Source organism: Bubalus bubalis, chromosome 4 (assembly GCF_019923935.1).
Source record: "Bubalus bubalis isolate 160015118507 breed Murrah chromosome 4, NDDB_SH_1, whole genome shotgun sequence".
NCBI lineage: Eukaryota > Metazoa > Chordata > Mammalia > Artiodactyla > Bovidae > Bubalus > Bubalus bubalis.
This window is the reverse complement of record NC_059160.1, coordinates 134859727-134871845: the sequence shown is the minus strand read 5'-3', so window position 1 is coordinate 134871845 and position 12119 is coordinate 134859727.

Genomic DNA, 12119 nt, shown 5'->3' with positions numbered 1-12119 from the left:
CATTCAGGTATGACATAAATCAAATCCCTTACGATTCTACAGTGGAAGTGACAAATAGATTCAAGGGATTAGATCTGATAGAGTGCCTGAAGAACTATGGATGGAGGTTCGTGACATTGTTCAGGAGGCAGTGATCAAGACCATCACCAAGAAAAAGGAATGCAAAAAGGCAAAATGGTTGTCTGAGAAGGCCTTACAAATAGCTGAGAAAAGAAGAGAAGCTAAAGGCAAAGGAGAAAAGGAAAGATATACCCATCAGAATGCAGAGTTCCAAAGAACAACAAAGAGAGATAAGAAAGCCTTCCTCGGTGATCAATGCAAAAAAATAGAGGAAAGCGATAGAATAGGGAAGACTAGAGATCTCTTCAAGAAAATCAGAGATACCAAGGGAACATTTCATGCAAAGATGGGCACAATAAAGGACAGAAATGGTATGGACCTAACAGAAGCCCAAGATATTAAGAAGAGGTGGCAAGAATACACAGAAGAGTTATACAAAAAAGATTTTCATGACCCAGATAACCACAATGGTGTGATCACTCACCTAGAGCCAGACATCCTGGAATGTGAAGCCAGTGGGCCTTAGGAAGCATTACTATGAACAAAGCTAGTGGAGGTGATGGAATTCCAGCAGAGCTGTTTCAAGTCCTAAATGATGATGCTGTAAAAGTGCTGCATTCAATAAGCCAGCAAATCCGGAAAACTCAGCAGTGGCCTCAGGACTGGAAAAGGTCAGTTTTCATTCCCAATCCCAAAGATAGGCAATGCCAAAGAATATTCAAACTACTGCACAATTGCACTCATCTCACACACTATCAAAGGAATACTCAAAATTCTCCATGTGAGGCTTCAACAGTACATGAACTGAGAACTTCCAGATGTTCAAGCTGGATTTAAAAAAGGCAGAGGAACCAGAGATCAAATTGCCAACATCCATTGGATCATCAAGAAAGCAAGAGAGTTCCAGAAAAACATCTACTACTGCTTTATTGACTATGCCAAAGCCTTTGACTGTGTGGATCACAACAAACTGTGGAAAATTCTTCAAGAGGTGGGAATACCAGACCACCTGACCTGCCTCCTGAGAAATCTGTATGCAGGTCAAGAAGCAACAGTTTGAACTGGACATGGAACAACAGACCGGTTCCAAATTGGGAAAGGAGTACGCCAAGGCTGTATATTGTTACCCTGCTTATTTAACTTATATGCAGTGTACATCATGGGAAATGCTGGACTGGATGAAGCACAAGCTGGAATCCAGGAGAAATATCAATAACCTCAGATATGCAGATGACACCACCTTTAGGGCAGAAAGCAAAGAACTCAAGATCTTGTTGGTAAAAGTGAGAGAGGAGAGAGAAAAATCTGGCTTAAAACTCAACATTCAGAAAACTAAGATCATGGCATCTGGTCCCATCACTTCATGGCAAATAGATGGGGAAACAGTGGAAACAGTGGCTGACTTTATTTTTGGGGGCTCCAAAATCACTGCAGATGGTGACTGCAGCCATGAAATTAAAAGACGCTTGCTCCTTGAAAGAAAAGTTATGACCAACCTAGACAGCATGTTAAAAAGCAGAGACACTACTTTGCCAACAAAGGTCCGTCTAGTCAAAGCTATAGTTTTCCAGTAGTTGTGTATGGATGTGAGAGTTGGACCATAAAGAAAGCTGAGCACTGAAGAATTGATGCTTTTGAACTGTGGTGTTGGAGAAGATTCTTGAGAGTCCCTTGGACTGCAAGGGGATCAAACCAGTCAATCCTAAAGGAAATCAGTCTTGAATATTCATTGAAAGGACTGATATGAAGCTGAAATTCCAATACTTTGGCCACCTGATGTGAAGAACTGAACCAGAAATAAGAAATGGGTGTTAGAGGTATTTAAGTTTATATGACTTGGGTTACACTAAAATAAATAAAATAAAGGAATTTGCGAAGGGAAGGTGGCTTGAGGTACACTTCTGTTATATATTTATTTTGGTATGGAAAGCCCTGACAATTCAAAATACCCCTTCTCATCTCCCCCAGTGTTGAATTTTCCTTGTTGGTTCCTAAGGGTTAAGAGCGGTGATATGCGAGGCAGAAATCTTATCCCTGGGAAGGACCCAATTTTCTGACTAGAGTGGGGTGTGTTGGAAAGAGCATAAACTGGGTTTCAGTAGACAGAGTTTTAAGTCTTCTTTGGCCACTTGCTTGCTCTGGCCCTGGATCAGTTCCTCAGCATCTTTTGGCATCAAGCATCTAGCTGTGTGCCTAGCACATAGGAAGCACTTACAAGCTCCTTATCTTTCTATATCTTACCCACTCAAATGGCCTAAACCGCACATCTGATGCCTCCTGGGCTTCTTATAGTCCTTCCCACCCAGTTCCAGCCAGGCAGTAAGTCTGACCAGTTTTACCTGCTAAATGCTGCTGAATCCTGCTTATCCTCCCCACTCCTGCCCCAGGTCAGTTCAGCCCTTATTGTTCACTGGACTCTTGTAGGAAATCATTCCTCTGTGCTGGCCGCAGGTCCCGCTCCAATAACCATCTCTCACTCCTGCTAAGAATAGGAGAATTAACCAGATTTTGCCTATAAAAGAATAAAAATAGCAAGCAATCTTATCATTCTTACTCTCTGCTCTTCTATTGATAAAGGTTTCGTGTATGTTAACTCACTTAATCCTTGCAACATTTTTATGTGAGGATGACTGTTCTGATTTTTAGTTGACAGATGAAAAAACCGAGGTGTAGAGAGGTTGAATAACTTGGTTGGAGTTAAACTGCTAGTAAATGAAGAAGCAGAATATTAAAATTTTATATGTCTCTTCTCGGTCTGTCTTGTCTCTGGCCACTTCTGCCTTGTTCTTTTTTTTTTTTTTTTAATATATTTTTTGCCACGCTGCGTCTGTGCACAGGTTTTTTCTAGTTGTGGCAAGCAGGGGCTGCTCTTTGTTAAGGTGCATGGGCTCTCATTGTGATAGCCTCTCTTGTTGCGGAGCACAGGCTCTAGGGCACGTGGGCTTCAGCAGTTGCAGCACGTGGGCTCATCAGTAGATGTACATGGGCATAGTTGCTCCAAAGCATGTGGTGTTTTCCCGGACCAGGGATTGAACCTGTGTCCCCTGCATTGGCAGACAGATTCTTAACCACTGGACCACCAGGAAAGTCCCTGCCTTGTCCCTGCTAAGCCTTCAGGTGTGTAAGCCCCATGATGGTCTCTTCCCACCCATATCCATTCTACTCCTCCCATATTATTGCTTCCGTTAATAGCTCTGCTTGGAATGCTTTTCCTGTTGACTCCTTGGCAAGTTCCTACTTATCCTTTTGATACTGAGCAGGGTCCTGTAGGGTTCATGGGCACAGAGTCTCTCAAAGTTTCTTTGATTATAGGAAATAGCCTTCATTCAGCCTCCATGACCTTCCCTGAGTTCCCATGGGCAGATTCAAGCAGTTGTTGATTAGGGAAGGGAAAGGAGGCGAGACCAGAGAGAAACAAACAGCTAAGAGCAGCCTTGAAACAGGGTCCTGTTTCCCCATCAAGTGATACACACAATATCTTTGAGCTATTTTGCAGATATTGAAACTCCTCCAGGTGGGAGAAGTTAACAATTAACAATGGTATGCTGCCCACAGGGATGTAGACCCCAGACCAGTTGGACCTGAAGATTGGTGATGCAGACTCCTTACCTCACCACCACCCCATCAGAAGAATATCCATGAGAATCAATCACTCCCTCTTTGAACAATTACTATGAAACTTCTCACAGTCTTTCCCAAGTGGGGATATATGCCTTTGAGGACATGAGCCTGCTGGGTTCCCCTTTGCCTGGCAAAGCAATAAAGCTATCCTTTTCTACTTTGCCCCCAAACACTCTATCTCCGAGATTTTATTCGGCACCAATATACAGAGAAGCTGAGCTTTTGACATCACTTTCAGACTTGACCCTGGCATCACCTCCCCCATCATTCAGTCTTCCCATCTGGGTCGCCCTTGTGCTCTGTGCACACCTTCAAATATCTGAGGGGCTGCCTTGTATTAGGAATGAGACAGATGATGGAAACCCAGATTGAGAGGTGGTCTTCAGGATTTCAGAATCATTTAGGGAAAAGAGGCAAAAATCCCGGAGCAGAATAGCATAAGCAATCCTGGAAAGGTGAGCACAGGTCACTCAGAGGTCTCTAGCCTGGAGCTTGGGGAAACTAGAAAGAAATTCACAGTGAAGAACTGGGGCAAGGAAAGGCCATCTAGACAGAAGGAATGGCCATTTGCAAGCTCAGAGCCAAAACAGCTTGTGATAGGCCTGGGGAAATAATTGAGTGCATTCATCTATTTGCTTGTTTCCCCCAGTTGGCTGAGCTCCTTGAGGATATCAAGTCCCTTCTGCATGACTCACAGAGATCTCAGTGGACCTGCCCCTTGCTGCAAACTTATATATAACCTGACCCCTCTCCCACCTCCTTGGAACAGTTCTCTCGGAGTCCCCTGAGAGGCTGTCTCCTGGGCTTGACGTCCTAAAAATTCCCACCAAATAAAATATAACTCTCAACTTCAAGGTTGTAACTACTTTTTAAAAAAATTTTATTTATTTATTTTAATTGGAGGCTAATAACTTTACATTATTGTGGTGATTTTTGCCATACATTGGCATGAATCAGCCACGGGTGTACATGTGTCCCCCATCCCGAACCCCACTCCCACCTCCCTCCCCATCCCAACCCTCTGGGTTTTCCCAGTGCACCAGCTTTGAGTGCCCTGTTTCATGCATCAAACTTGGACTGGTGATCTATTTCACATATGATAATATACATGTTTCAAAGCTATTCTCTCAAATCATCTCACCCTTGCCTTCTCCCACAGAGTCCAAAAGTCTGTTCTTTGTATCTGTGTCTCTTTTGCTGTCTTGCATATAGGGTCATCATTACCATCTTTCTAAATTCCATATATATATATATATATACGTTAGTATACTGTATTGGTGTTTTTCTTTCTGGCTTACTTCACTCTGTATAATAGGCTCCAGTTTCTTCCACCTCACTAGAACTGATTCAAATGCATTCTTTTTAATAGCTGAGTAATATTCCATTGTGTATATGTACCACAACTTCCTTATCCATTCATCTGCTGATGGACATCTAGGTTGCTTCTATGTCCTGGCTATTGTAAACAGTGCTGTGATTAACATTGGGGTACACGTGTCTCTTTCAATTCTGGTTTCCTCAGTGTGTATGCCCAGCAGGTGGATTGGCTGGGTTGCAAGTGACCACCTTTGCCCCCTTCTGTCAGGTAGGAAATTGTAACTACTTTTCAAGTCGACAATACTTTCCCTTTTCCAGACTGGAAGTGGAAAACCTCTTGCCAATATCCCTGGCCTGCATATAGACTCCTCTGCAGGATTGGTCAGATATCTGAAAGCCTCTTCTAAAGGCAAGGTCCCTGTAGAGCCCTGAGAGACTGAACATACATTGGCCAGACTATAAATAAAAATAGAACCCTGGGCCCACAGCTTGCTGCAATCTGCCCAGGAAGCCATCCTCCTAACAACAGTAGCCAGTCCAGGAAGCCAAATCTTAATCCTTGTGGCAATTGATCCCAAACAGCCAGGACTTGATTAAGAACTGACAGCCTCCCTAATTTTTGTACCTACTTCTGCTATAGGATAGACAGGAGAAAGCCAGAACGCACCCCTAACCAATTACACAGGAAAGCTCCATGTCTCACTGGCCTATCTACTGCTTCTCCACGCTAACAGCCTCCAATCAGGGCTTCCTACCCTTTTTATCCACCAGAAAACTGTCACACTCTAACCTCTGCTTTTTTCAAAAATTATTTTTGTTTACTTATTTGTGACTGTGTTGCTGCATCGGCTTTCCTCTAGTTTCGGTGAGCGGGAGCTATTCCTCGTGGAGGTGTGTGGGCTTCTCACTGTGGTGGCTTCTCTTGTTGCAGAGCATGGGCTCTGGGCACATAGTAGTTGCAGCACATGGGTTCAGTAGTCTTAGTTCCCGGGCTCTAGAGCACAGGCTCAGTAGTTGTGGCTCACCGGCTTAGCTGCTCCATGGCAGGTGGGATCTTCCCGGACCAGGGATTGCACTCACGTCTCCTGCATTAGCAGGCGGATTCTTTACCACTGAGCCACCGGGGAAGCCCTTCTGCCTGCTTTTGAGTTTCTGTCACATGCAAGTGATGATGGTCAACTCCCTTGCTAGAGCAAGCTCTAAATCAATAGCCTTTGCGTGTTCTCATACGGGTGGTCTTCATTCACTTCCACGGATCAGAAGTTTCCTGAAGCTCAGGGTATTCCATTGATTTTTTTCACTCTTGGATACAATTTCCCTTTCTTTAAACACGAGATTGTTTTTAACCAACACTTTTCAATAATGTCCCCAAACCTACTCTAAACATTGACCAGAATTGATCATGTTTGTGCTGCATGATGCTAGTGGTAAAGAACCCACCTGCCAAAGTAGGAGACATAGGAGACTTGAGTTTGATCCCTGGGTCAGGAAGATCCCCTGGAGAACATGGCAACCCACTCCAGTATTCTTACCTGGAGAATCCCGTGGACAGAGGAGCCTGGCGGGCTACTGTCCACAGGGTCACAAAGAGTCCGACAGGACTGAAGCGACTTAGCCTGCAAGCACGTGCTGGAAAGAGCACTGTTTCCTAGGAGACAAGAATAACACCTGGATTCCCAAATCTGCGCTCGGTGCTGTGAGTCTGCAAGTCTCTTAGACTTCTGCTACCTCCATCTCCTTACCTGTAAAATAGGACTAAGACATGATTGTCTGATTAAGTATTTGGACCATACCCCATAGTCCTCTGGCCTTCCCTGATAGCTTAGTTGGTAAAGAATCTGCCTGCAATGCAAGAGACACTGGTTCTATTCCTGGGTTGGGAAGATCTGCTGGAGAAGGGATAGGCTACCCACTCCAGTATTCTTGGGCTTCCCTTGTAGCTCAGCTGGTAAAGAATCCACCTGTAATGCTGGAGACCTGGGTTCAGTCCCTGGGTTGGGAAGACCCCCTGGAGAAGGAAAAGGCTACCCACACCAAGATTCTGGCCTAGAGAATGCCATGGACTTTATAGTCCATGGAGTTGCAAAAAGTTGGATATGACTGAGCAACTTTCACTTTCACTTTCCATGGTCCTCAATATTTATAACACTGGGTACACCTCTCAGCACTTTCCTACAGTAAAAAAAAAAAAAAAAATTCTAGAGGAAGATATGGAGATATTTTATTTGAAAAGACTATGGCAATGGGGGGAGGGGCACTGTTGTAATAGAGTGCTTGGAGCCGGAGATTTGCAAGGGTCTCCGACAGGTTTTGGAGAAGGCAATGGCACCCCACTCCAGTACTCTTGCCTGGAGAATCCCATGGACGGAGGAGCCTGGTAGACTGCAGTCCATGGGGTCGCGAAGAGTCAGGCACGACTGAGCAACTTCCCTTTCACTTTTCACTTTCATGCATTGGAGAAGGAAATGGCAACCCACTCCAGTGTTCTTGCCTGGAGAATCCCAGGGACGGGGGAGCCTGGTGGGCTGCCATCTATGGGGTCGCACAGAGTCGGACACAACTGAAGTGACTTAGCAGCAGCAGCAGCAGCTGACAGGTTTCGTCAGAAAGGGCTGTGCGGTGTTCTGATGCTGGCTCAGGTTGAAAGTGGGTCAAGGTTCAGGCTCCTCAGGGGAGGGAAGAAGCCAGAGTAAAGTTAGGTCAGGCCATGTCAGCAGGCGTTTTGTCCATAATGGTCAGTAGTGTTAGTCGCTCAGTTGTGTCAGATTCTTTATGACCCTGTGGTCTGTAGCCTGCCAGGTTTCTCTGTCCATGGAATTCTCCAGGCAAGAATACTGGAATGGGTAGCCATTCTCTTCTCCAGGGGATCTTCCCGACCCAGGGATTGGGGTCTCCTGCATTGAAGGCAGATTCTTTACCATTTGAGCCACCAGGTACCCCTGATGGTAAGTGGGCTCAAACAATTTAGCTAATCATTGATAGACAAATAAGGAGGCTGGAGTTTGTGTCTAGGTAAATGAGGGAGTATCTATGAATCTCATCCAAGTTACATGAAGGGTGTTTTTTTTCTTCCCATTTTATTGAGATATAATTGACATACAGCACTATATTAAATTTAAAGTGTACAGCATAATGATTTGACTTACATATATCATGAGATGGTTGCCCCAATGAGTTTAGTGACCATCCATCATCATATATATATATATATCATATCATATATATATCATATATAATATCATATATTTATATATATATAAAGCAATAGAAAAAAAAAGTATTTTTTTGTGATGAGTACTCTTAGAATTTACTCTCTTGACAGCTTTTATACCTAACATACAACAATGTTTTGTTTGTTGTTTGTTTTGGGGCTGAGATATACAGCTAGGAAGAAACTGTAAAAAAAAAAAAAAAAAGAATATAAATCATCAATACATCAATTTTTAAAAGTTTGTTACAAAAACAGTGCAATTGATGAGGAAATGTGGTTGTTTCTGGCCATGTAAAACAAAATAATATCAATTTGAAATCAAAGTGACAAATATTTTTTAAAATAGAAGATCACATGATTGTAAAGAACTTTAGCTCTTCCCAAAGTGAGAAAACTTTGTTCCTTTAAGTCATCAAGGATGTGGTAAAGTCAGCATAAGGCACAGGAAAGTATTCCGGTAAGACATAGAATCCTTTGCCTTTTAGGCAGACTGAGAACACTTTTCTAATCTCTTAAGAAGCAGATCAGTAATCCAAGAAAATTTTGTCATTTGGCAACGAGAAAATAGAATTTCAGTTTTTCACCAGTATAATATTTGATACTAGTGATCTTTTAAAGGCAATCTTATAATAAGCCCATTAACCCTTAACAAAGGCTTCCCTCATAGCTCAGTTGATAAAGAATCTGCCTGCAATGCAGGAGACCTGGGTTCAATTCCTGGGTTGGGAAGAGTCAGACACGACTTAGTGACTAAACCACCACCAACCCTTTAACAAATGTTGACCATGACAAATACAGTTCCCTTTCTGTGAACCTTCTACAACTTTCTATATCCATGCAGATTTTGTCCTCTGCATCCCTGCTCCTCACTCTCAAACAACCAATCATCTTACTTTAGGACAAAGCTACTGTTCTTTCCCATAACAAAAACACATCCTGAATACCTTGCATACAAATCTATTTTCCTATGCAGTTATTTCTCCCAGGGACTCATTCACAGATAATGATCATAACTTTTAACCCCAGCAACTTCTGTTCCACAGAAATAACTGAAAAGTGGATACTTGTGAATTGTCACACACCATTTTATAGCAAAGCTTATGAACGTACATCTCACAACCTTTTATGGCCATATACATCTTTACAGTACAGCTTCTTGATGTGGCAAAAGAAAACACATTCACTAACAGATCAAAATATATAAAGTCTTAAAATTATGCTTAGTTGTTAATATTTCAGTATTTTATCTTATTAGAAATGATGTAGAGTTTCCCTGGTGGCTCAGTGGTAAATAATCTGTCTGCCAATGCAGGAGACACAGGTTTGATCCCTGGTCTGGGATGATCCCACATGCCACGAAGAGCTAAACCCGTGTGCCACAACTACTGAGTCTGTGCTGTAAAGCCGGGGAGCCTCAGCTGCTGAGCCCACGTGCTGCAACGACTGAAGTCCGTGTGCCCTAGAACCTGTGCTATGCAACAGGAGAAGCCACCACAGGGAGAAGTCCCTGCCCTGCAACTAGAGAGTAGCTCCCCCTCTGCACAGCTAGAGAAAAGCCCGCACAGCAACGGAGACCCAGCACAGCCAAAAATAAATACATTAATTAATTAGATTATTTTAAAAAAATAGTTATTTGAGGTGGTTTACAGGGAAATTAAAAAAAAAGAAATGATGTATGTAGATCATCTAGCATAAATCGGGACATGCCAAGGACTACAGGCAGTCACCAAGCTCCAGGACCAGATAAGAAAAAATTGTCCCTTAGAACCTGCAAAACATCCCTTAGAACCATCATACCTGGTGGCTCAGATGGTAAAGCATCTGCCTACAATGCAGGAGACCCGGGTTCAATCCCTGGGTTGGGAAGATCTCTTGGAGAAGGAAATGGCAACCCACTCCAGTATTCTTGGCTGGAAAATCCCATGGATGGAGGGACCTGGTAGGCTATAGTCCATGGGGTCACAGAGAGTCGGACACGACTGAGCAACTTCACTTCACTAGAACCTGCAGAAGGAGGATGGCCCTGCCGACACCTCAATTTCAGATTCTAGCCTCCAGAACTCTGAGACAACAAATTTGTTGTTCAAAGCCACACAGTTTATGACATTTTGTTAGGACAGCCCTAGGAAACTCATCCAGTTAGTAACCCGTGGGATTAGATAATCACATCAGACATAAAGACCTTAAAGACAGGAAAGATCATCCCCCTCATGTTACTGCTCTAATGCTTCTCACACTGTCCCAATGCAAAGAATCCTCCTTCATTCAATCCTCAGTTGAGGAGCTGAAGGAACTTCCTGGAAAAATCTCACAAGAGGAACCAAAGAGAAATAGGAGGGGCCTCGCAGAAGAGCCAGAGGAAAGTCACGTTGCCTGGAAGAATCACTGTAACTCAGCATGTCATGTGAGATGGCCGTCCAAAGCCTGAATGAAGATCCCAGATCCCTAGGACACAGAGGCTCAGAGAAGCCAAGGTGAAAACCTAGGTGAAGATGGCCTGGTCCACGGGAGGGCTGCCATTCAGTCTGAAACATGGCACCAGCGAACTGTCCAAGACAAATCCAGGTTTAGGTAAGGGGGAGTATTTGAAAGGACTATTGTAAGTGCTTGCCAGAGGTTGGAGGAAAGGCAGGCAGTGGACGGTGGCTCTCTAATGCAGATGAGAGTTTCAGTTTTGCAAGATGCAAAAGTTCTGGAGATCTGTAGCACAATAGCGTGAGCATACTTAACATGACCAAACCACACACTTAAAAATGTTTAGGGTGCTAATGTTTACAATATGTGCCTTTTACCACAACTTACAAAAATACTCAAAAAAGAGAAAAGACTTATAATATGGGGAAAAGGCCCACTGCAAAATAACATGTTGAACAAGACTGCAAGCATCTCAAAGGTCAGGTGGAAAATGGCTTTTTAAAAATTTTGTTGTTTGTTGTTCAGTCAGTAAGTCATGTCCAACTCTGTGACCCCATGGACTGCAGCACATCAGGCTTCTCTGTCCTTCACTGTCTCCCAGATTTTGCTCAAATTCATCTCCATGCTATCTAACTCTCTCATCCTCTACTGCCCCCTTTTCCTCGTGCCCTCAGTCTTTCCCAGCATCAGAGTCTTTTCCAATGAGTCCGCTCTTCACCTCAGGTGGCCAAAGTATTGGAGCTTCAGCTTCAGCATCATCAGTCCTTCCAAAGAATATTCAGGGTTGATTTCCTTTAAGATTGACTGGTTTGATCTCCTTGCTGTCCAAGGAACTCTCAAGAGTCTTCTCCAGTACCACAATTCAAAAGCATCAATTCTTCAATGCTCAGCCTTCTTTATGGTTCAACTCTCACATCTGTACATGACTACTGGAAAAACCATAGCTCTCACTATACAGACCTTTGTCAGCAAAATAATGTCTCTGATTTTTAATACACTGTCTAGGTTTATCATAGCTTTTCCTCCAAGGAACAAATGTTTTTTTAATTTCATGGCTGCAGTCACCCTCCATAGTGATTTTGGACCCCAAGAAAATAAAGTCTGTCACTCCTTCCACTTTTCCCCCAAAGGGGAGTAAACAAGACCGGAAGGAGCTGGATGTTGCCTATGGGGTGAACAAGTTGATGGCTGGACCATTGATTAGGGAATGTCCATGTTCATGGTCAGCTTTTGGGCTGGGGGAGGATGATTAAGGAAGGGTTGTTCTGAACTATGCTGATTCAGGTTGAAGGTGGGTCAAATGTCAGGGGCCTGGCTGGAGAGGAGATGCCCCAGTTGAGTTTGAAAAAAAGAATAGTCACCAGGCCTGAACCAGGGTGGCAGCTGGATCCTTACAAATTGGACATTGGATGAGCGTTTGTTCCCTTCAATTCTATATCTTTATATAATCTAATAACTTTTGTGTGATCCTCAGTTTTCTTTTAACACTTCAGGC